Source organism: Pongo pygmaeus, chromosome 13, assembly GCF_028885625.2.
Source record: "Pongo pygmaeus isolate AG05252 chromosome 13, NHGRI_mPonPyg2-v2.0_pri, whole genome shotgun sequence".
NCBI classification, from domain to species: domain Eukaryota; kingdom Metazoa; phylum Chordata; class Mammalia; order Primates; family Hominidae; genus Pongo; species Pongo pygmaeus.
Window position 1 is genome coordinate 113,897,960 of NC_072386.2, and position 27,270 is coordinate 113,925,229.

The 27,270-nt window shown below is 38.6% G+C and overlaps 1 protein-coding gene across 7 annotated transcripts in view; it reads right to left on the reverse strand.

Moving 5' to 3' along the window:
- The window catches only part of STRBP (spermatid perinuclear RNA binding protein), a 159,020-nt gene that overhangs the window by 128,132 nt on the left and 3,618 nt on the right, over positions 1 to 27,270 (reverse strand). The window lies entirely within an intron of this gene.

Genomic DNA, 27,270 nt, shown 5'->3' on the forward strand with positions numbered 1-27,270 from the left:
CATTCACCTACGTCCCCAAATGCCTGCATAAAGGACAGCCACATGCTGATGTAGAACACCTGCCCTCAACTATTGTGCACTGAATTCTGGGGTTTCAGCCATTGTATTTCAGGGCTCTATTTCAGCAACTGGGTTACTTAACTAATACAATGGCAAACCCCTTACGGAGGGAGAAGGGTGCAACTATAAAATCCCAAACAGGAACAAGCTTTTAATGCCTTCACACAAGGTAACACATAAAAAGTAAAGTTCTCAATAGGACAGTTTCCCAGAAAGGTGTTACCTCAGGGGAGTGTAAAGCATAGTAGATAAGAGAATAGGCCCTAAAGTCAGATTGCCTGGGTTCAAATCCCTTCTCCACCACTTGCTACCTGTGTAACCTTGGGATCGGAACTTAACCTTTCTGTCTCTGTAAAATGAGAATAAAAGTAGGACTCACCTCACTTAATTGCTGTGATGTTTAAATGAAAAGAAAACTCCAGTTTAAAGCTGCCTAGCAAAGTGCATAGCACACAGCAGTAACAGTAAACATTAGCTTTTCTTATTTAAAATCTGGCCAAATGAGGTAGCTCACGCCAGTAATCCCAGCACTTTGGGAGACCAAGACCGGAGGATCGCTTGACGCCAGGAATTCAAGACCAGCCTAGGCAACATAGCAAGACTCCCATTTCTAAAAAATACAATAAAAGAATACATGATACTGCACAATTCCAGTGAGGTGATCACGTATCAATAAGGCTACCAGAATGCTAACAAAGATTCTCTACGACCTACTTGGTGGTGCAAAGTGTTCTAGGAGATATACAATTAAACCTAGATTCCCTTAAAGGCAAACTAAGCGCCATCCAACTTTCAGTAACCAAGGAAGACAGCTGCATAAAAGCAGCATAACCTAGGGTTTAGCTACTTACAAAACCATTACAGTGACTAAGAGAGAACAGTACATTGTACTAGGGCACCCTAATTTCAGCACGGACTGTACAGGAACTCTGATAGCACTGTTTTTCAAAACAAAGAGTCATCCTAACATCCCACATATGCAAATGAATTGATAAATAGTTAGGATTCAAATAAGCTAAAGATGAGAAGGGAGACTACCCAAGGAAATTTCAGAAATTTGCCCTGTCTTTCTAACAATAAATCTCACAGCATGAAACAGAGCTTTATTATTTTTACACACGAAAGAGAAAAGCTATAACAGAATTACACTTAAGTATATAATAAAAACATTTCCATATTTTTAAAAAAGAGACACTCCCCACAATAAATTCTACATTAGAATGCCATCTGGGAGCAGGCAAAAGTTCAATGAATTGTAGAGGCAGGAAGGTAAATTTGATTATAACATTACAAAAGTTTCAGAATGAGAATCTTTCAGTATTACTAAAGATTTCGTTAGCGGTGGCAGTAACATTTATGCTTTCCTGCCCCTAAAAATAAAAATACATAAAATAAACATCTTCTTAATATGGAATGCCTAGGCTGGGCGCAGTGGCTCACGCCTGTAATCCCAGCACTCTGGGAGGCCGAGGCGGGCGGTTCACGAGGTCAGGAGATTGAGACCATCCTGGTTAACATGGTGAAACCCCGTCTCTACTAAAAATACAAAACATCAGCCAAGCATGGTGGCGGGTGCCTGTAGTCCCAGCTACTCGGGAGGCTGAGGTGGGAGAATGGCGTGAAACAGGGAGGCGGAGCTTGCAGTGAGCCGAGATTGCGCCATTGCACTCCAGCCTGGGTGACAGAGCAAGACTCTGTCTCAAACAAACAAAAAAAAATATGGAATGCCTATCGGGCTTTCCTCTTGTCTATCCAAATCATACCTTTTTTCCTGGGCCACATTTAGATTCACTGCCAAAACAAAGGCCTGTCCCAATGACAAGCCTACTCTGACCTCATTTGTACCTGACATCACAAACTTAGGACCAGGGCACAGAATGTCTTGCATTTTCCCCCAGCTTCTTATGAATATGACTTATTACTGAAAGCAAGAACTCCTGAAGGACAAGGACAGTCATCTCTTTTTCCTATGCTATTCTTATAACAGGAGCAGAGTAACAATATCACCTACAATTTACTAAATGTCTGGCACTGAGCTAGGAACTATACACATTAAGTTTTAAAGCACAGTTATAAAATAGTTGATAAATACAAATTATTCAGTGTAGCATCTGAATTTATGAAATGTTCCTAAAATGAGTATCTGCAAACTAGCCACCTGACATGAGAACTACTACATTACTATTATTGTTGAAGCTATAAACAGTCTTATCTTCACAGCAGACCTATGAGGCAAGTACAGGTATGCCCCTAAGGGAATACAGGCTCAGAGAAGTCAAGTGATTCATCCAATGTCACAAACTATTAAGTGAGTCCTCACTCAAACCAGGTCTTCTGACCAAAAAAAAAGCCCATTTTCTTTCCACCATATCTTACTGTATTATGGGATTTGCTCTTCTCCTCTACCCACCTAAGTCCTACTTATTCTTCAAGTTCCAACTCCTCCAAGAAATCCTTTTCAACTACCATAGCTTATTCTTTTTTACGTCTCTTTTCATCAAAATTCAATGAAAGCAAGGTCTATATTTAACATTCCTTTTTTCTCCTTCAATTTAGCATTATGCTAGACCCAGAGTAGTTACTCAACCACTTAATATACTGTATATGATGCTTTCTTCATGAAACCATTATTACATTATTATGTATAAAAATTTTATTGTCTGCCCACCACACCGAAATCTAGAGATCCTACATTTTCTTTAATGTTATCAAGTCTTTGAATTCAAGGAGGCAAGCCAAAAAGAGAGAAACAGAGACGTATTTTACTAGCATTTCACTAAAAGCAAATATCACCAGCTAATTTTCTCATAAAAAGTAGTTTCTATTATTTGTCTCCTCTTATCTTTCAACAGGATTGATAGAATCAATGGATATCACAAAATTCAGGTTTCAGAGAAGGCATTGATAGAATTCATTTTTCTATATCCTTATCTTTCTATAACTTTAGTCGCAAACACATAAGAGCATCAATGGCTAAACCTTCCTAGGCTTTGTTGGCTCTGCCTTCCCCTCCTCCAGACCTCATAATGTGCCAGTGCTCCAAGGCTCTGTCCCAGGCCCCCTTCTCTGGTATCACATTGTCTTCTAAGCGGCCTCTCCCAGTTTTATAACTCTGTATAATGTCTATATACAAATCACCACACTATATCAACAATCCTGACCTCCACCTGGACTCCAAACTTGTATATCCAATTGATGGCAGACATCAGTTAAAACATAAAGTGAATGGCCGGGCATGGTGGCTCACACCTGTAATCTCAGCACTTTGGGAGGTGAGGCGGGCGGATCATCTGAGGTTGGGAGTTCGTGACCAGCCTGACCAACATGGAGAAACTCGATCTCTACTAAAAATACAAAATTAGCTGGGCATGGTGGCACATGCCTGTAATCCCAGCTACTCGGGAGGCTGAGGCAGGAGAATCACTTGAACCCAGGAGGCGGAGGTTGTGGTGAGCAGCGATCACGCCATTGCACTCCAGCCTGGGCAACAAGAGCAAAACTCCATCTCAAAAACAAAACAAAACAAAGTGATTTAAAAAGGACTATCAACTGGGCACAGTGATGCACACCTATAATCTCAGCACTTTGGGAGGATGAGGCAGGAGAATCCCTAGAGTCTAGGAGTTCAAGACTAGCCTGGGCAACAAATGGAGAATTTGTCTCTACAAAAAAGAATTTTTTTCAATCAGCTGGTTGTGGTGGTGCGCACACCTATGATCCCAGCTACTCAAGAGGCTGAGGTGGGAGGGTCACTTGAGCCCAGGTGCTCAAGGCTGCAGAAAGCCGTGATCGTGCCACGGCACTCCAGCCTGGGTAACAGAGCAAGACCTTGTCACCCCGCACAAAAAAAAAGAAAAAAATTCAATTTTTTTTCTCCAAAACATACCTTGTTCCTCTCCCAAGTCTTACCAATCTCACTGGATAACAATAATCATCCAACCAAGTTTTAAAAGAAAAAAAAAAATCTAGGCATTATCTTTGATTCCCTTTTCCTGTGGCCATGAAATACAGAACACATCCTGTTGACTCTATCTTGAAAATATATCCTGATTCCCTTCCTAGAATAATCACCTTTCACCTGGTCTGAAATAGCTCCCTAATTCATCCTCCTGCTTTTGTTCTGGTCTCTCTCCATACAGCAACCTTTTCACTCCCTTAATCGAAACATTCCAGTAGCTTCTCATCACCCTCAGAATAAAAATCATACTCCTTACCTTGGCTTACAAAGTCCCAGGTGATCTGGTCCCTGCCTACCTCACCAACCTCACTTGTACTACTCTCCCTCTTGTTCATTACACTCCAGACACCCTGTCCTCCTTTTTAGTTCCTTCCACATACCCACTGTGTTCCTAGCTGTTCCACTAGCTGTTTCCTCTGCCTGGAATAGTCTTCTCCCTTTTCTTCGAAAGACTTGCTCTTTCTTGACATTCAGATCTCACCACCACAAACAAATGAGATGTCTTCAGAGGCCTTCCCTGATCTAATCAATCAGCCACCCCACTATTTCAAGGTCAACCTGTTTCGATTATCTGCATAGCACTTAACTGAGGTATATCGTTATTACTCATATACTCTAATATACATTCTAATCTCTTCATTAGAATGTAAGGTCAATGATTAGGGACCTTTACCACTGTATTCTGGTGCCTAAAACAGTGCCTGGCCCATAACAGAAGGTCATAAAGATGTTGAGTGAAAATTTTATGAATAAATGAATAGCCAGGCACGGTGGCTCATGCCTGTAACCCTAGCACTTTGAGAGGTCAAGGTGGGCAGATCACTTGAGGCCAGGAGTTTGAGACCAGCCTGGTCAACATGGCAAAACCCCGTCTCTACTAAAAATACAAAAAATTAGCTGGGCATGGTGGCATGTACCTGTAGTCACAGCTACTCAGGAGGCTGAGGCAGGAGAATCGCTTGAACCCGGGAGGAAAAGGTTGCATAAGTAGAGATCACACCACTGCACTCCCGCCTGGGTGACAGAGTGAGACCCTGTCTCAAATAAATAAATAAACAGAATTGAAATGAAATGAAATGGATCAACAATTGCTTCCACTTCCACAGCTCTACTAATTATAGTTTTTAACACCAAAAAGGGAGGGAGGGCTAAAAAGTTTAACATTTTACTAATTACAAAGAATTCTCTCCATACAATTTAAGTAATTTGAGCATTTTCTCCACAGAACTACTTCTTTCTGGTCTCATTCCAATCTATTAAAATCCAATGGTAGAGACACTCCACCGTAAAAATGTCAATTCTTCCCAAATTTATCTATAGATGTAATAAAATTTTTACCAAGGTTTTTTATAGACATAACCAAACTTATTCTAAAACTTATATGGAAAGACACAAGACCAAGAATAGCTAAAACAATTTTTAAAAGAATAAAATTGGAGAAATTCTACCAAATTTAAAGACTTATTATATAGCCACAGTAATCAAGATTGCGTGGTATTGGTAGACGGACAGACACAGAGATCAATAGAGTAGAATAATAGAGAAGCCAAAAATAGATCCACACAAACATGTCCAACTAATTTCTTAGAAAAATGCTAAGCAATTAAATGGAAGAAGGATAGCCATTTCAACAAATGCAGCTAGAGGAATTAGACATCAATAAGACAAAAAAAAAAAAAAAAAAAGAGCTTTCATCTAAACTTCACACCTTACACAAAACCTAATTTGAAATGAATCACAGACTTAAAACTATAAAACTTTCAGAAATAAACACACTTTTAGGAAAAAATCTTTGGGGCACAGGGCTAGCTGAAGAGTTCTTGCAAAAGCAAGATTCATAAAAGGAAAACCTGATAAACCAGACTTGGTCAAAATTAATTTTTGTTCTATGAAAGACACAAGAGGATATAAAGACAAGCTACAGCCTAGGAGAAAATAATTGCAAACCACATACCCGATAAAGGACTTCTAACTAGAATATATAAAGAACCCTCAAAACTCAACAGTTAAAACAAATAAAAATTAAAAAACAAGAATCCAATTAGAAAATGGGCAAAAAACATGAACAAACATTTCACTGAAAAGCACAGATGGCAAATAAGCATATGAAAACATATTCAAAATCATTATTATCCAGAGACATGCAAATCCAATCATAACGAAGTATTACTACATATGTATCGGAATGGTTAAAATAAAAAATAATTCATTGCTGAGGGAAATGTAAAATGGTACTTTGGAAAAGTTTAGAAGTTTCTTACAAGGCTAAATGTAGTCTTACAATACAATACAATAGGAATTGTGCTCCTAGATATTTATCTAAATGATCTGAAAACTTACATCCACACAAAAGTCCACATACAAATGTTTATAACAGTTCTGTTCATAATTTCCAAAAACTGGGAACAACCAAGATGTTTTTCAATAGGTGAACAGATAAACAAATTGTGATTTAATCACAGTTGAATACTGTGGTTCATCCACTATAGGATATTATTCAGCAATAAAGAGAGATGGGGGGAGAGCAAGAGTTACCAAGCCATGTAAAGACATGGAGAAACCTTAAATGCATATAGCCTAGCAAAAGAAGCCAGTGTGAAAAGGTCAGATACTATATGCTTTCAACTACATGACATTCTGGAAAAGGCAAAACTATGTTAACAGTAAAAGGACCAATGGTTGCCATGAACTAGGGGTACAGGAGGGCTGAACAGGTAGAGAACAGATTTTTAGGGCAGTAAAACTATTCTGTATGATACTGTAACGGTGGACACATGTTATTTTACATTTGTTGTCAAAACCCACAGACCTGTACAGGTCACAGAGTCCTAATATAAGCCATAGACTAGTTAATAATAATGCATTAATACTGCATTATTGTTCAACAATTTTCACAAATTTACCATGGTAACAGATGTCAATAAAAGGAGAAAGTCATGAGGGAAGAAGGTATATGGGAACTCTCTGAATTATCTGCCCAACTTTCTGTAAACCTAAAACTGCTCCGATGAAGTCTACTAATCTTTCTCAAAAAATAGTATTGATGTCAAACGCTGGCAAAGATGTAGAGAAACTGGATCACACATACACTGCTGGTGGGAATGTAAAATGATACAGCCACTCAGAAAAAGTACAGCACTATCTGAGAAAACTAAAAACATATTTATCACATAACCCAGCAACTGTACTCTTGGGCATTTATCCCAAAGAAATGGAAAATTATGACCATTCAAAAGCCCGTCCACAAATGTTCACAGCAGCTTTATTACTAATAGCCAATATGGAAACAATCCAAATGTCCTTCAACAGGTGAATGACTAAACTGTGATACTTCCCTACCTACCATGGAACACTACTTAACTATAAAAAGGAACAAACTACTGACACATGCAACAACTTGGATGGATCTCAAAGCAATTAGCCTGAGTGAAAAAGCCAAGCTGAAAAGTTTACATACTATATTATTTCATTTACATAAAATTCTTGAAATGATAAAATTACAGAGATGGATCACTCAGTACATTATTTCCTACAACAGCATGTGAATCCACAACTACCTCAAAAAAAAAGTTTTATAAACTCCAAAGGTAAAGATATATTCTCTAAAACCAAATTTTTCCCCTTGAGTGGGCTAAAAAATTTCCCAGAGCGGGAGTTCTAAGCCTCATATGCACACTGGAATTACCTCTAAAAATACAGATGCTTAGGTAGCATCCCAAACCAATTAAATTAGAATCCTCAAGGTGAAATCCAAGCATCTGTATTTCTTTTTTTGTTGTTGTTGTTTGTTTGTTTGTTTGAGACGCTGTCTCGCTCTGTCGCCCAGGTTGGAGTGCAGTGGCACGATCTCAGCTCACTGCAAGCTCCGCCTCCCCGGTTCGCACCATTCTCCTGTCTCAGCCTCCTGAGTAGCTGGGAGCTGCCATCATGCCCAGCTAATTTTTTTGTATTTTTAGTAGAGATGGGGATTCACTGTGATAGCCAGGATGGTCTCGATCTCCTGAACTCGTGATCCGCCCTCCTCGGCCTCCCAAAGTGCTGGGATTACAGGTGTGAGCCACCGCGTCCAGCCTCAAGCATCTGTATTTCTTTTAACTCTCAGGTAATTCTAATGTTCAATCAAGAATGAGAATCAGTATCCTCCAGAGCTAGAGAGTCTTTTTAAAAGCAACCTTTACTAACATGTTAATAAGATTATTAACAGTTGTTAAGGATCTGGCTGTTAACAATTCACTAAAATCTTAGCCACAAAAATTATCCCACTGATAAATGGAAACTTTAACCCAAACCTCACTCGGCTTCCAGAAACAAAAGGATTTAGCCCAAGAAAGACAATAGTTCATTACGGTTTATTTTTATATAATGTTCCTACTCGGCAATGGGGTTTGAGTCTGAAATTGAATGGTAGGTTCACTTTTATCTGTGAAACTTCTGTAAGTACAAAAATGGATATATTAATCTGGCTTTCCAAAATCTCTCAAGCAAAAAGGTTACCATATTCCATTTTAGACTTAACCTAAAATCAAAAGGAAAGATTTAAAATAACCTCGTGACTTTCACAAATTTAACTACCCACAGACAAACCATGAGAACAAGGTACAGGACATGAAACATTTCGAATGAAGTATTCTTTTCCAACTGCATGTGAAAAGGCAACATTGACAGCATCACAAAAACCTTAATTTAAAACTAAATGTCATATAAGAACACCATATACACCCAAACAAACCCACATACCACATAATTCAACACATCCAGGCAGCAATGGCTAAATAATGGACTAGCATGAATACTACAAGGATTTTGGCAGACCGATGTAGAGTCGCTCACATTTCCTTTGCCTTTAACAGTGTCTGTTACATTACTAATGTAGTTTTTGGTTTTTAGGTTTGTTTGGAGTTTCATTGGGGTTTAGAGGGATGAGATTCCAATTATACTGCATAAATTATTAAGTTAGATTCTCGGCCCAGGAAAATTAAGTAAAACAACAATACTATAACATAACAGAATTTGACAGCTGTGTATTGCTTAAAACATTAAAGTGATAAGGCCATTTTTAAATATGTGTAATCTTTTTTCAAGTTCAGAAGAACCACAAATTATGGAGCTACAAACCACCAGTTATTCAAAGGAAAATTGTAGCTTATAAAATATTGGCTGACTGCCAATACAAATAAATTTTTTCCCCTCAAAAAAGCTTTGTAAGCCAAAATACTGTTTCAAAAGTGACTATAACCATCTTATTCAATCAAGTAGTAATGTTATTAAACAGTAAAGGTAAGTCAATTCTTGGCCTAAAACAACCTGTAAAAACCTACTAACAAACTATTTCTCACCAATATAGTAAAATATCACCTTGAACTTAGAAATCAAGATCTGGAAAATGTTAATCCATTACTATTTTACCAAAATGTCATCAGGCAATTAATTAAATAACAACAATAATTTAAAAAAAAAGTTTTGAAAAAACCAGATTGAAAAATTACCAATCAATGAATTTATTATAAAAGGGGAGAATAGCCACTACCCAACGCCCCCCTCAAAAAGCTATCCTTTGAAAAACAGCAAAAACTCCTCTACAATCCAAAAATATTTTTTTCAACTTACTGCCCAAATGGAAAGGTAACAGAAGAGAGAGAGGTGGATTCAAATCCCAGCTGTACTTTTTTTTTTTGGGACGGAGTTTTGCTCTTGTCACCCAGGCTGGAATGCAGTGTCACAATCTTGGCTGACTGCAACCTCCACCTCCCGCGATCAAAAGATTCTCCTGCCTCAGCCTCCTGAGTAGCCGGGATTACAGGCTCCTGCCACCACATCTGGCTAATTTGTTGCATTTTTAGTAGAGATGAGGTTTTATCATGTTGGCCAGGCCGGTCTCGAACTCCAGACCTCAGGTGATCCACCCACCTCAGCCTCCCAAAGTGCTGGGATTACAGGCATGAGCCACTGCGCCCAGCCTCCCAGCTGTACTTTTAACTAGTAAGCACCCTAGGCAACTGATTAGTCCAGGCCTCAGTTTTCTCATTTATAAAATGGAAACACCATCACTCACCTCATAGTGAAACTGCTGTAAGGATCTAAAGATGCAATGTGTGTAAAATGCATATCACAGTAACTGAACAAAGTAATAAGCGCCCCATAAATACAGGCCAGAATTACTGCATTCAATAAACGGAGAAATCAGAACCTCCACACGGATGGAGAATTTAGACGTCGCATGTAACTAAAATATATCTTAACATACATGGATTGAGAATTTGGATGTCTTAAGTAACATCAGAGCTGAGTTGAAAAAGTTGAAAAAAACAACAATAATAATAGTTGCCATGAGTGCCTTCTATTGCTAGGCACTTTGTAATTTTTTTTAAATCGTTATAATAATTCAGTAAAGGAACAACTAAGCACAAGGTATACACAAGGTGCTTCAGGAAGCATTAAAACATTTCTATGAAGTCTTGAGTGGAGATCTTTACTCTGTGTATGTATATATTTTTCCTCCAAAGCAAGGTATCTGAGTATTTCTGTTCTATTCTAATAAGATACATAAATGCAAATAACATAATACTCAAATCTATGTGATCTTGGCATATTTAACTTAGTCTTTTCTCATCTATCAAATAGCAATAACATACTTCTGCCACCCCTATCGTGTTGTTTTTTTTTTTGAGATGGAGTCTCACCCTGTTGCCCAGGCTAGAGTGCAATGGCGCGATCTCGGCTCACTGCAACTTCTGCCTCCCGGGTTCAAACAATTCTCCTGCCTCAGGCTCCTGAGTAGCTGGGATTACAGGCACACGCCACCATGCCCAGATTTTTTTTATTACTATTTTTAGTAGAGACGGTGTTTTACCATGTTGGCCAGGCTGGTCTCGAACTCCTGACCTCGTGTTCCACCCGCCTCGGCCTCCCAAAGTGCTGGGATTACAGGCATGAGCCACCGCGCCCAGCCAAATTATTTTTTTAAGGCAAATAAAAACCTGTAAAAATACTGGAAACTATACAAACCTATAAAAATAGGGTAACAATGTGAGAATAAAAATATAAATTGCAACATAATTTTGTAAGTCTAACATAATTATTCGATATTAATTCTCCAGTATAACCTGATGTAATGATTACCTGAATGAGCACTGTCTGTACTTTCCCATAATAAAGAATGGATTCCTCTCTCCTTGTATGTCACCTTGTTATAGAGAACTTGCATTAGTCATCTTTTTACAAGGTTATATGTCTTACCCCTTCAGCTAGACTATAAACTACTAAAGAGAAGGAACCTGTTTTCATAATTCATATCTTTAGCAGTACCTAATACACTGCTCTGTCTATAAAAAGCACTCAAATATTTAATGACCAATTCACTGCATTTCAAAATTAGGCAGCTCTTTACTTCAAGGAATAAGATGGTTTTTAAGACTAAGGCTTATGTAGCAATCCATTTCATAGTAATTTCCAGATGATCTCTTATTAAGGCTGTAGGCGAAGCCACATGGCTCTCACCTGTAATCCCAACACCTTGGGAGGCTGAGACAGGAGGATCACTTAAGCTCAGGAGTTGGAAACCGCAGTCACAGTGAGACCCCATCTCCACACACACAAAAATTTTTTTAATTAGCCAGGCATGGTGGTGTGCATCTGCAGTCCCAGCTACTCGGGAGGCTGAGGTGGGAGGACCACTTGAGCCCAGGAGGTCAAGGCTGCAGTGAGCTGTGATCATGCCACGACACTCCAGCCTGGGCAACAGAGTGAGACCCTGTCTCAAAAAAATAAAAATACGCTTTGGAAGGCTGAGGCAAGAGGATCACTTGAAGCCAGGAGCTTGAGACCAGCCAGGGCAACATAGCAAGACTCCATCTGTACAAAAAAATTAAAAAACTAGCTGGGCATGATGGTGCATGCCTGTAGTCCCAGACACCAAGGAGGCTGGAATGGGAGGATCACTTGAGCCCAGGAGTTCAAGGCTATAGTGAGGTATCATTGCACCACTGCACTTCAGCCTGGGTGGCACAGTAAGACCCTGTCTCAAAATAAAAATTATTTTTTAAATCTGTTTTTAAATTATTTTTAATTAAAAAAATATAAAGCAACCAAGTCACTCCTTTTAGTTTACCAATTTTTCTAACTTTGCAGTTCTCCAAGTGTGGTTTAGGAACCCCTGGAGGTCCTCAAGACCTTTTCAGGGGTCTGCATGTCAAAACTATTTTCCAAGTAGTATGAAGGCATTATGTTTCTTTTCCACTCTCATTCTTTCCAGAGTATGGAGTTTCCCAGAGGCTACATAACGTTGAAGATGGAACATGAAATAGGTCACATTTGGAAGATCAAGATAATTCAATGAATCAATATTTTCCAATGGCCAATGCATAATGTTATTAAACCATGTGCAGATAAAAGATCCAATCAAAATGCAAAGACCAATGGATTTTAATGTAACAGAACACAAAATGTTCACTGATCTGGTTTCAGATTCTATCAAGATACTACCATTTGTCAAGTTTTGGTGTAGTATCAAAGAAGAATATCCAAGATTATCTGAAAAAGCTATTAAAATATTTCCCCCTTTTCCAGCTACATATCTGCGTGAAGGCAGATTTTCTTCTTCATATACTTCATCAAGAATATTAAAACAGACAATGCAGAAGCAGCTATCCGAACCCAGTTGTCTTCTAGTAAGCTAGGCATTAGTGAGAATTACAAAAATGTAAAACAATGCTAGTCTTCTCACTAATTTTCTTTTGTCTTGTGTTAACATATAATAGTTTATTAGCATTTTTAAATAAATATTTAAATTTTTATCAGATATAATTTCTGATACATATCAACACACAATTCACATAAACAAGAGATCATTGAGGTCCTCAATAATGTTTAAGATTGTAAAAGGGTCTATAGTTAAAAAAAAAAGGTTTTTTTGAGAACTGCTGGCCTAACTATACGTAGGTTGATTTGGTGTTCCCAATGCTAGGTTTTCTATCCATTTCACTAGGTAACTGCAGCCATTTCTCAGGAATGAACCATGTCAACACTGTACAACTTGGAGCAGTGGTCACTAAGCTCTTGACAAATGTTTTGCACTCATTTTGCAGTCAGCAATCCTCCTCCAATGAACAACAGATTTTCAGCGAAAGGCTTTGGCAAAAACATCAACCATTCTTTGATTCCCATTTCGTAACGCTTAATCACTTAGCTATATGATCTGTTTTAAAGGAAAGCAGGGCTGGCTACAGTGGCTCACACCTATAATCCCAACACTTAGGGAGGCTGAAGCAGGAGGATGGCTTGTGGCCAGGAGTTCAAGACCAGGGTGACAAAACGAGACCCCATTTCTACAAAAAAAAAAAAATTTTAATTAGCCAGGTCTGGTAATCCTGTAATCCTAACTACTTGTGAGGCTGAGGCAGGCAGACCACTTGAACTCTAGGAGTTCGAGGCTGCAGTAAGCCATGATCGTACCACTGCACTCCAGCCTGGGCAGTGGAGAGAGAGAACCTCTCTGTCTGTCTCTGTTTCTTTCTTTTCTTTTTCCTTTTTTCTTTCTTTCTTTCCTTCTTTTCTTTTCTTTCTTTTCCTCTCTCCCTCTCTCAAAGAAGAAGGAGAAGGAGAAGAAAAATAGTACAAGAGAACGGACGGCACTTACTGAGCCCATCGCAAATGTCAGGCTCTGTGCTATACTTACATTATCCCATAATCCTCAAGACCCCACAAAGTAACACAAAGCAGGAAACTAACTCAGATTTACTTGCCAAAGGTCATACAGTTAATAAATGGTGGAATCAGGACTCAAAATCAGGCCTGTGTGGCTCCAAAGTCCAGTGCTCTCTCCACTTTACCAGGTAACCTTCATAACACTGGATTGGAAATCAAACCCGTCACTTACTTTCTATGTCCTTGAGTGAGTCACAACTTCTCTCAGCCAGCTTTTTCATGTACAAGATAAGAGGGTTAGTATAGCTGATCTCCAAAGTCCCCTCCATAGCTAATATTCTTAGATTGCAATTCATCACAACCTCGACCTTACAGTTACAGTGTAAAAGGCCTTTGTATGTCTTTCTAAACAGAACAAGAGAAACAATGCAAATAATGGGGGAAGTAATGAGTAAAATCATTAGGCTAAGATATAGCTTTTCATGCTTTAACATTAACAATCATCATGAAATACACTATAAGCATTTAGTAGGCATTGTAGACTTTTCATTCCAGACAACAAAATCTCTCTTCTTTGGCATAAGCTTGGGCATTTGGCCAGCTGACATCTCTAAGGGTGGTAAGCACCTGTTAACATGCTACACATGAATACCTAACTGAAAGGGATTGCTATAAGGGAGCAAATGCCTCATCATTAGCTTGCATAGCACCATCTTTTTTTTTTTTTTTTTAGCTCAATTATACAATACCCAGTGAAGGTATTTGCCAGGCATTTCTGAGAAAAAGGAAAAGTTGCAGGAAGTGGTGAAAACTGACACACGGCACTTCAACACACAAACAAAACACAAATCCAAGAAGAAATGTGCTGACTGCAGGACAGTATACAGATGAGGTTTTCCTGTATTTGCACCATGATGTTGGCTAGGCTGTCAAATTTAGACTTCTTCCTATAACACCGACCATTTGAACACAATTCACTATGTGCCAGATACTGTGCTGAGCCCTTTAGAGACATCACCTCTAACTCTACAGAGCTGTGACATAAGATATTCATTTTAAAAGAGGAAAGGTCTTACAGTTAGTAAGTGACAAAGACTTGAAAACAAATCTGACCAACTCCAGAGCCTGTACTCTTCACAGTACATTTCTGCTGGTTTCAGAGAGAATGAAATGTCACCACTAGGTCAAAACAGAAAAGCAATGTGTAATATTTGAGCCAAGTTACAAGGGCATCTTAAAACTTTTAAATAAAAGTGTTTAAAAGCTTAAAATCCATTTATGGAAGTACCTAGTATTTAGATATTAGCAAAAGTCACAAGGTCACTGTCAAAAATCTATACTTCTTTGGATAACTATCAATACACACACTCAAGACATTTGTAGATGGCTGCTATTGCTATACCTTATATACTTGTTATGCTCACATAACCTTAAAAAAATCTCTTTGTCCAAAGTAGCCAGAGAGCTGTATTTTACATGATACCATCCTTTTTACCCAAAGCCAGCATATTTGAACATATTACCCCAGGGCCTATTACTGAAGGGAAGTAACATGATTCGGGCCAAAACAGTAGAAAAGTGACAAGGTTTATGAGGTGACTTACTAGGGGCTTTCGAAGGAATGACTGACAACTGGCCTACCAAAAGTTCTTTCAAACTTTAAAAAAGCTAAAATAAAGTTTTTTAATAGGGGCAAAAATGTAATTACAAAAGTCTTCAATACACACAATTTGAGTTATGCTTCACTGGAATTGAATCACCACTTTTTAAAAGGATCTTAAAATGAGAAATCAATCAAGTTCCAATACTGCTCAGACTAAACCTTTACTCAAGCAAATCAATTTATGAATTTAAAATAAAATCATATAAAGACTCATTAAAAGAGAAGAAAAAAAGAAATAGATAATTTCTAAGAACAAACGTCAGAAGCTACATTGCAATTTCTTCTAATTGTTCATGATAATGTCCATAGAGAGTTCCAAAGATTATTTCCTATTTTGTTTTTCCTCCTGTGCATACAAATCATAGTGGGGCAGGATAAAGTGGCAACTAACAAACACCAACAGGACTAACAAACTCAAATCCCCTTTCCTTACACACTGTACTGCTAAGAGAGTACTGAATCCCTCAAACGAGATGATTCCTTCCATGTGTTTCTTTTTGCCTGCTCATTCCCAAATTTAGTGACAAGAACACCCAACTTTTCAAGCCAAATAGATACGGATTTGAATCCCAGATTGACCACTTATCAGCTAAGTGATTCTAGAGTTACTGAACAAGCCTTCATTTTCTCATCAGAAATACAGTAACCACTTTGAAAGGCTAGTGTGAAGATTAACAATAATATGCATAACGCATGCCTGCTATCAGCATTATTATTCATTATGTGCCTGACACATTCTTTTTTGATGTTGCTGCTGTTTGTAATATATCATTATTAAATAGCATAAGAAGGATACTCTGTTTCTCACTGGCAAATCAGAAGCAGGCAACAAAGCACTAGGAGTGACCTGTAATACAAACTTGCCCTAGTCGACCTTACTTGTCACAGCAAAGATTTTTATTCTAATTGCTTAAAAACTTTTCAAACTGCATAATGGGTAAGGAGTTTTATTTTGAAGTGATGAAAATGTTTTGGAACTACATAAAGTGGTGGTTGCTCAACACCGTGAATGAAATGCCACTGCATCATTCAGTTTAAAATGGTCAGCCTTTTAAAAAAACATTTTCAGAAGGAATGTGGGGGAAAAAAAATCTTAATTATTCCAGTTGAACATTATTAGGTGTTAGTAATAACACCCAATAATGACCAACCAACTAAGCTGGTTAGCGACCAACTCAGCTACGTTTATTTAAGACTTCCTGGTACATATTTCTAAACAGCAGCCTGACATGGTGAAAGGAGCCCAAGACTGAAGGTCAAGAAATCTACCTCTTGCCAGTCAGGAGATCGAGACCATCCTGGCTAACACAGTGAAACCCCATCTCTACTAAAACACAAAAACTTAGCCAGGCGTGGTGGCGGACGCCTGTAGTCACAGCTACTCAGGAGGCTGAGGCAGGAGAATGGCATGAACCTGGGAGGCGGAGCTTGCAGTGAACCCAGATCGCGCCACTGCACTCCAGCCTGGGTGACAGAGTGAGACTCCGTCTCAAAAAGAAAAAAAAAGAAATCTACCTCTTGCCCCAACTCTGCCACTAGTTGGGTGTGTGATTTTCGACTAGTGCCTTAACCTCTCTGGAACAAAGCAGAACTAAAAGGATCTCGCAGGTTTCTCACAAGGGTAAAGCTTTATACTTTATATTCTTAGCAAACCAATCATGTGAAATAAAATTGCCCAGATTTAAAAAAAATTTACGATATACTCCAAATCTGAAAAACTAAAAGCCATCACACCTCTGGTGAGGTGAAAAATATAAATTATCCTAAATAGGAAAATTTTCTCATTTCATGACAGTTGGGTCCTACTGACTCCTATTTAATGGAAAACAAAAGGCTCTATAATGACAGTGCCAAAATAATGTTCACTGACAATATTATCTAAGGGCAAAGAAAAAAGACTTAATAAAGAGATGACTAATGTGGTAAGCTCAAGGTCACCCTTCTAAACGTAGCTGGTGAATTGCAAGTTTTTAACAAACTCATCATGTCTTTTTTCAACTATTAAAAAATGCATTAAATATAAAAATATAAACATCATACATCAGCCTATAAATAAAAAGTGTACACAATTATCAATATCATTTTGCAAATAATTTTTTTGCCTATCATCTTTGGGTTAAAAACACCTCCTGCTACAAGGCTCTGAAAATGCTATAAATCTAAAAGAACCTTACACTGTTCTTGAATCTGCCTGGCATAGAAAGCTACATCCTCTGATATCTTCTGGTATTTTGTTAAATGTAGGCTGTTAAAGAAATGTTTTGGCAACTAACATCTTAACTACCATTAATTAGGTTAAAAGGCTTGTCCTCTTCCAATGTGGCTCTATGTCCTAAGGGGAAAAACAGGAGTATGGTATGGCAAGATCATGCAAACCTTTTAATTCAAATAAACACTGCCTTCATCTCAAGGTGATCAAGGTTGGGAACACTCATCTGCTCATCTGTTTTCTTCAAAGACGTAAGAAAAGCACTACTTAGATATCCACAGCCAATGAAGCAGCAGTAAAGGAGATTTCAAAGGATAACCTGTAAGTTGTATCAAGCTACTGAGAATACATAGTGTTTTTACAACCAGAGCAACTTACAAACTTAGTGAAAAGGGCTGAGCTACTTACAGACGAAAAGAAAAATTCAGGTACTGTGTCAAAGTTTTCCAAATCAATTATCTAGATTCTGATGCCAGCAATAGATCCAGCAACTGAGTCTTACTTCTCTTTCTAGGAGTTAGCTATATCAAAATGAAGGCACGAAAGCAACAGATGCACATCCTTTCTAAAGAGAATACTAATTTTCTTTTTATCAGAATCATCATCACCTGTATATAACCACCACACCTGCAAACATTATACCAAAACTAAACAAATTTTCCTCCTGATCTCACTTCTCTTGGGCTCCCTGCTTATACTGAGGGAACCCCAGGCTGCCAATCAAGTAGGCTTGAAACCCTGTAGTTGTCAGGCTTGTTGCTCAGCCCTCACATTCAGTAGTTACCAAGTTGCAACAGTTCCAAGACATCCTTTCTTTCTTTCTTCTTTTGTTTTCTGCTAGTCTTGCTCTGTTGCCTAGAGTGGAATGCAATGGCATGATCATAGCTCACTACGGCTTTAACCTCTTGGGTTCAAGCAGTCCTCCAACCTCAGGCTCCCAAGTAACTGAGACTACAGGCAAGCACCACCACACCCAGCTACTTTTTTTCTATAAGGATATGGTCTCATTATGTTGTCCAGGTTGGTCTCGAACTCCTGAGCTCAACTGATCCTCCTGCCTTGGTGTCCCAAAATGCTGAGATTATATATATACCTACTTCCACTACCTATACCTATTTCCACTACCTTTATTGCTTTTCCCCCCAAATTATTACAATAGCATTTTAATCAGTGTACAGTAAGTTGTCATTTAATGTACTTGATAGGTTCTTGGAAACTGCGACGTTATGGGAAATAACATATAATAAAACCAATTTATCATAGGCTAATTGATATATACAACAGTTAAGTTCTTCTTGTCACAAAAACATCACCAAACTTCTAAATAAAAACCAAAACGCTTGTAATATTAAACACTGAAATAAATGTGAGCTATATATATAAGTAAGAAAGGTTAATAAAAAACAAGATGACCACTTAATTATTCCAGTTCAAGAATGCAGGTGGCCAGAGCCTATCTCATCAGCTCAGGGCACAAAGTGGGCACCAATCCTAGACAGAACACCATTCCGTCACAGTGCACACTCACACACACACCCTCACTCACTCATCCTGGGACCATTTAGACAGACCAATTAACCTAAACTGCACATCCTTCAGATATGGAGGAAACCAGAGCACCCAGAGAAAACCCACACAGACATGGGGAGAACGTGAAAACTCCACGTAGACAGTGGCTCCGGCCAGGAATCTTTTTTTTTTTTTTTTGTCAACATTATAATGAAACAACATTGAATGAAACATTATTCGGGGACCAGCGGTACTTATTTCAGTCTGTCTTTCTACGTAACACTGTCAAACTCATGAAGATAGTCCTGATAATGTCCTTTATCACTGGGGCTTTCAAACAAGAGTAAGGCTTGAATTCCTTATTCCTGCATTCAAATCCTTCTATCAGTAGCTCCAACATTCCTCTCCAAACTTACTCTCTGCTAATTCCTTTCATATATCGTATCTTCAACAAAATGAACCACTTATTTTCCATACAAATCTTGAGCATTCTTATTTTGCTAATGCTATTCCCTCCATATGGAATTCTCTTTTCCATTTTTCTCATAATCCAGTTCTATTTGTTTTCCATGGTTCATACTACACACTACACACACCCTCGCTGAAATCGCTCTATTATTCCCCTCCACTAGAAATAATTTCTTGTTCTTCTGAATTCTGGATCACTCTCTCTTAGGTACTTACCTTTTTAAAACACACAAACACACAAACACACACACACACACACCCCCCACACTATCAACTCCCCTAACAGACTGTAAGCTCATAAAAGTATAAAAGTCAATCTACGAATACTTTATCTCTGGCTGGGCACAGTGGCTCATGCCTGTAATTCCAGGGCTTTGGGATACCCAGGCAGGAGGATGGCTTGAGCCTAGCAGTTCAAGACCAACCTGGGCAACATAGCAAGACTTGTCTCTACAGAATAATTTTTTTTTAATTAGCCAGGCATGGTGGCACATGTCTGTAGTCCTAGCTACTCAGCAGACTGAGGTGGGAGGATTGGTTGAGCCTAGGAGGTTGAGGCTGCAGTGAGCCGTGATCACACCACTGCACTCCAGCCTGGGCAACAGAACAAGACCCTGTCTCAAAAAAAAATAATAATTATATATATAATTTATATAAAAGATATATATTTATTTATGCAGTTTTATGTATATATTTATTTATAAAATTGTATAGAATTATTATATCTATATCTTTGTATATCCCCATGCAACCAGCACAGTGCTCAATAGGGACTCAAGATGAATAAATTAGTAAGGATACTCATGAAGAAAAACAGAAATACAGCAAAAAGACGACTTCAAGGTGCATAATATTCCAAAGAAAAACTGAAATTAAAACTTTAAAAAATTAAACCTTTTCCAAGTATAGACTACAATTAATAAAATAATTCATTGAAATACTCAGGTTCCTACTAAATGCCAGGCACTGTTCTACTAGGTGCTTGAAATCTACAGAAAACAAAACCAACTAAAATCCTTGCTTTCATGGAGCTTATGTCAGGTGGAGAAAAAAAGACAATAAACAATATAAGCAAAATATATCATAAGCGAAATGGTTTAAAGTGGTATGGAGAAAAAGAGGATGGGAAAGGTTGGGTAGGGAGAACCAGAAATGGAGGAGCTGCCATTTTAACAGGGTGGTAAGAGGAGGCCTCACTGAAAATGAGAGACAAGATGGAGCCAAGCAAATGTCTGAAAAACTGCATTCTGGACAGGGTAAACAACAAGTGCAAAGGACCTGAGAGAGAAATATGCCTGGTATGTTAAAGAATCTGCAAGAAGGCTGGGCGCGGTGGCTCACACCTGTAATCCCAGCACTTTGGGAGGCCAAGGCGGGTGGATCACGAGGTCAGGAGATCGAGGCCATCCTGGCTAACACCGCGAAACCCCGTCTCTACTAAAAATACAAAAAAATTAGCCAGGCCTGGTGGCGGGTGCCTGTAGTCCCAGCTACTCGGGAAGCTGAGGCAGGAGAATGGCGTGAACCCGGGAGGCAGAGCTTGCAGTGAGCCGAGATCGGGCGACTGCACTCCAGCCTGGGTGACAGAGCGAGACTCCGTCTCAAAAAATAAAGAATCCACAAGAAGACCACTGTGGTCAGAATGGAGTAAGCAAAAAGAAGAGTAAGAGATGATGAGGTCAGACAGCAAAGAAGGCATTCGATCACAGAAGGACTTGATAGGACTTTGTGTTTTACTCTGAGCAAGATGGGCAATCACTAGAGGGTTTTGACCAGAGAAGACAAAATCTGAGTTATCTTTTTTAAAGGATCATTCTTGTTACTGTATGAAGAACAGACTATAAGGAGGAAAGAGCAAAAAAAAAAAGGGGGGGGGGATTACTGCAATAATTTGGAGAAGGTAATGTAGGTTTATGCCAGTGCAAGTGATGAGAAGTGGTCAGATTCTGGATATATTTTGAACAGAGCTGCTAAGATTTCCTAAGGGATCAGATGTGATCTGTGAGAAGAGTCAAGAATGTCTCCAGGTTTTGACCTGAGAAAATGGAAAGATGAAGCTGCTATTTACTGAGATATGGAAGATTATAAAAGGGACACGGGGAAGAGGAGACAGGGTAAGTTCAATTTGAAATAAGGATAAAAGATATAAGAGGAGATGTCAGGTAGGCAGTAGCATATACAAGCCTGGAGTTCCAGGATAAAGATAAAAATTTGAGAGTTGGCCAGGCGCAATGGCTCATGCCTGTAATCCCGGCACTTTGGGAGGCCGAGGCGGGTGGATCACCTGAGGTCCGGAGTTCGAGACCAGCCTGACTAACATGGAGAAACCCCGTCTCTACTAAAATACAAAAAATTAGCTGGGCGTGGTGGCGCATGCCTGTAGTCTCAGATACTCAGGAGGCTGAGGCAGGAGAATTGTTTGAACCCGGGCAGCGGAGGTTGCCGTAAGCTGAGATCGCGCCATTGCACTCCAGACTGGGCAACAAGGGTGAAACTCTGTCTCAGAAAGAAAAAAACAACAACAACAGAGATCCCATGGGGCAGTCCAATATTAAGAGGTAGGTGTAATAAAGAAGAACAAAAAAGAGACTAAGAAGCCAAGTAGGTAGAAAAACCAGCAGTCTGGTATCCTAGAAACCGAAGCAGAAAGTGTTTCACAAAGGGAAGCACCTATTTGTGCCAAACACAGCTAATAGGTCAAATAAGACTTAAACTTCGTAGTCTTGACACCACTCTTCATAGTAGAGTGGTGGGGTTAAAAATATCACTAGAGTGGTTTCTGGAGAGAACATGAGAACCAAAGATGAACAGAAGAAACAACTTTTTCAAGAAGTTTTGCTGTAAAGGGGAGCAGAGAAATTGGGTAGCAGCTAAAAAAGGCAATGTGGTCAAGAAATGGTTGTTTAAAAAAATAGATGAAATATAGTATGTGTGTGCCAACTGGAATGAGCCAGTAGACAGGAATAATGATGTTGCAGGACAGACAGGGAGACATCATTTCAGCTGTTAGTAGAATTTCACGAGAAGAGTCAAATAGCCCAATGAAGAGAAATTTCACTAGGCTAGTGGGCAATAATTCCAGAGTACTGTTACTCTTTGTGATACTAAAGAAGGGAGGAGAGCAGCTCATAATTCTAATTCACATGTCACAGGAGGCTCAGAAGAGAGGCTGGACCACTTGCCAAGAACCTTTGTGTTAGACATTTTATATGTTATTTCATTTAAGCACAAAATAACTTCATGAGGCATTATCTTTGTGTTACAGATAAGGAACCGGAAGCTCAGAGAGAGTAAATAATATGCTTAACTCACAAAGCTGGTAAGTGGTTTCTAAGAGGTATGTTTTAAATCCACGTCCTTCTGTGCAGAAGATAAGGAATTATTGTTAATTTAGGGGGTTAAAATAATGTTGTGGTTACGTGGTTTTTTGGTTCTTATCGCTCAGAAATACACACTGAAGAATTTATGGATCAAAGTATATGATGTCTAAGATTGGCTGTAAATTCCCTACAAAAAAAAACAAGTAAAATGCAATTGTGAGTGAGGGCTGAGCAGCAAAATGCTGATAATTGGTGAAGCTGATTGATGGCTATATGGAAATTTACTGTACTGTTTCCACTCATATACATCTGAAAAGTCCACGATGAAAAATGAAAAATAAAAATCCAGGTCCTTTTGAGTCCATCACTTCAAAGCCTGCCCTTAATTTCTGCTCAACACTTTCAAAAAAAAAAAAATATATGCTTTATAGCTTCCAAACAATTTTCTTATTTTCTTTAATCTTCAATATAACTCTGTAAATTAGGAGTATTATTCCTATTTCAGACTTAAGGAGAGAGATTTACAACTAGTAAATAGGATCAAATCTCATAGCTAAGTCTCATAGTACCAAAAACATTCTTCTAATACAGCAATTAAGGTTGCACACCAGGCACTGTGTGCATACCCATACTCCACCCAGTGCCAGTACTTTTTCTCAGATTCATTACTATCCCATAATCCTGGGACTCTGAGCTTCCTGGGAGGACTAAGCATTATCCCATTCAGTCCATGAAAAGACTTGTACTCAACAGCTTGATTAAAAGAGGCAGACTTCAAATTTGCTCAGCCATCAATCTTCCTTGCCAAATTCAGAAACTAACATGAATTTGATATACAACTTCTCAGTGATTTGACTGTCTGCCAATCTCTGCTCTAAAGTGAACTCCTTGTGCCTCCATTTCCCTAAATGTGATATTCCATTGTTCACCTACACTATACAGCCATCACAGGGACGAAAGTTCAGGTATATGAACTCTGAGCTCTAGAAATAAAGGAACGATAATACTGACCAACTTCAAAAGTCAATTTTGTATAGTTCTAAAACATTTACCACAAAACTGGCAGAACAAAAAAATCACAGTTAGTACTTATTTTTAAGATACCGTATTTTTAAAAGCCTCATCACGATGTTTGATATCTGTTCTTCTATGCTAACCCTGGCATTATAAGCTCATTCACAGCTTACTTCAAAAACAACCGAAAATATTCACACCAAAGTCTTGAGATTTTATTCTCTCCAGCTTTTAATCATCAAAACTGCAACACTTTTCTCCTCTAGTTCACTAGCTTTGTGAGTTATTCAGAATTATTTAACTCAAGAGTTACTCAGTACCCAAAACTTCATTAGGTTAAAATTTAGGTTGCCTAAGCTGTACAGAAGCCTATGATTAGATGCAATGTTTAATGAGTTTCAGATTTACTTGAACTATAAACATCTTAAAAATGAACTGCCTCCATCTTAACTTTTACAAACCAACTGCTTATTTATTAGATCACTACCTAGCTGCCTTAAATTGTACTGATTTCCATTTAGGCTGACTAAACATAAGTAACCAGTTACAAACTCCATTTTCATATTAAGAGCCAATATATCTAGAGAAGGATCTATTCTTTACTCAAACCAGTATTATTGAAGCATACTAAGAAATCTTAGGTCTGGTACAAAACACACTTTTGAGCCTAAATGTCAATTTATGCTTGCTGAATTAACTGGCAAAACGGGCTTAACAATGGCATACTAAAACAAGCATGGTAAGAAAAAAATCTAGACAGAGCCCTTTAGGACAATTACTAGTCACTATATGTCAACAGTACTACATTGGTTAAATTAAAATCATAAACAAAATGCTGATCTGCCCAATAGGATATTGTCAAAAATCCTGGCACCTGGAAAACTGCAAAGAACAGGAAATTCTGCAGGTGCAGTAAGAAACATCTTATCCATGACCCAGAAATGCCTCAGAATTTATTACACAACCTGCTGCAGAATTCTCACTTTTCAAGTGGAAATGAACCATGAAGTCACACAATGCAAGGCTGTGATTTTATTATTGATGTAATCAACTGTACCCTTTCAAGTTATGCTAAAGTTAACTAAAGAAAGCAGATGTTTTACACAGCGCTAGTTATGTCAGAAGTTAAGAGAATCTGAATACCAAATAAAATTTAGGACTGCTTCATTCAGCCACACGCACATGTGGAGAGTCTGTTGTGAGGCAGGCACTATACTTCTCAAACAGGATGCACTTAATGGACCCTTAGGACAAGAAATAATTCAAATTAGACATGAAAGTTACAAATCAGGTCATTTGGTCACCTCACTAGTCAATGCAAGAACTAAAAGCTATATTAAAGATTAACACAACTTTCAGGCTCAAATCACCTAATTATCTGTATCACCATTAATCTGGCCTTATTTACTTTATTTCTATTTTAACTGACACATACATTAAACTTACATCTCTCAATAAAGTTTTCTAAAATTAGACTCGATTCACTAGCCTCTTAGAATTACTAGTCAGAAACAGTTTCTGTAGCTAAACGAATTTTGAAAAACAACCAATCTTCCAATAAAAGGACCTATGCAAAACAAATGAAAACAGAAAAGCAGTAAAATGAGTAACAGTGTCCACACATGTTACCTAAGACAGTAAACTATTAGAGTAGATCACGTAGCAAAGAAAGATCACTATCGGAGCTGGGTATTATCAAGCTCAAGGCAAATTAATGTGTAATAAAGCAACCTATGCTGAAACAGGAGGATCGCTTGAGCCCAGGAGTCCAAGATCAGCCTGGGCAACACAGCAAGACCTTGAGACCTGGTCTCTACTAAAAGTAAAAAAAATAGCCAGATGTGGTGGCACATGCCTGTAGTCCCAGCTACTTGAGATGCTAAGGTGGGAGGATCACCTGAGCTCTGGAGTTCAAGGTTACAATGAGCTATGATCACACCACCGCACTCCAGCCTGGGCCACAGAACAAGAACCTGTCTCCAAAAAAAAAAAAAAAAAAAAAAAATCATGACCAGCACCTGGAAGGCTCTTTACAACTTGTAAACCAAACACAACATTAAGAAAGCATTTAAAAATCATTCCCCCTCAAATAGAGCATAACCTATCAATGCATATGGAAATACCAAATGATGGGTAATTATTTGATAACTAAAACTTGAAAAAGGAAGGAGTATTCAGTAAATCAGAACAAGGAAGCTTGATGTCACTAGCAGAAGGGATAGCTCTATTTTTCTGTTCCAGTCACTCAGTCAGTAATCAATTTTCTGCAAAATACATAAGAAAATGTATTATGTTTATTATTTCTGATATAAGAATTGAATTTGGCCGGGTGTGATGGCTCATGCCTATAATCCCAGCACTTTGGGAGGCTGAGGCGGGTGGATCACGAGGTCAAGAGATCAAGACTGTCCTGGCCAACATGGTGAAATGCTGCCTCTACTAAAAATACAAAAAATTAGCCGGGCATGGTGGCGGGCGCCTGTAGTCCCAGCTACTCAGGAGGCTGGGGCAGGAGAATCACTTGAACCCGTGAGGCGGAGCTTGCAGTGAGCCGAGATTGTGCCACTGCACTCCAGCCTGGCGACAGAGAGAGACTCCATGCCCCCTCCAAAAAAAAAAAAGAATTGAATTCACTGAGCCAAAGAAGGACTCTGTCTCTGGAAATTCCTGCTTAGAAACAATCTTGGGCTATAGCTAGAACGCAATGTCTCTCACAAGCTTCTGCTCAGACTGAAGAACTCAAACCAGCACTAACACTTAGCTGAGAAATTGGAAAGGTAAGCAGACAGCAGAGAATGAACAAACTTCAATTTGCAGACACCTCTGATATTCACATAAGTTTCATCTCTATCCAACTTTCACACAACAAATTAACCCACCTAATGGCAAATTATGAAGTACTAATATTTGACCAGTCTAAAAACCACAGGGGAGAAAAAAGAAACTAAATAACATCTATCCCCGTATTTACATAGTTCTAGTCTTCCCAAAAGACTTAAACTTGTTTTATATAAACCACCTTGATTCTCATGGGAGATGGACAGAGTCAGGTTTCTAGAGAAGAAACCAGCACAAAGGGATTAAATATCTTGTCCAGCAAGTCACCAGCGAAAATAAAACCAGAACCCAATTATTCAGCCTACAAAGCCTAAATAACCTGCTTTCCTTGGTTCATAAACTTAGGATATCTAAAGTGCCTACAAATTGCCCCAATTCATAGAACTTCACTGAACAATACATATAATCCGAACACTATACCAGAATTGAGTATTCTGAGCAAGAAAGTAGTGCGCACCCCAAGTCAATAAAATGAACACAATGGACTTAAAAAATATAAGGAGGAAACAATGGCTATGTTGGAGGGAATTTTCAAAGCTCACTCTATTCATCTTATATCCTACTGCTCAAATTCTCTGCCAAAAAGCAA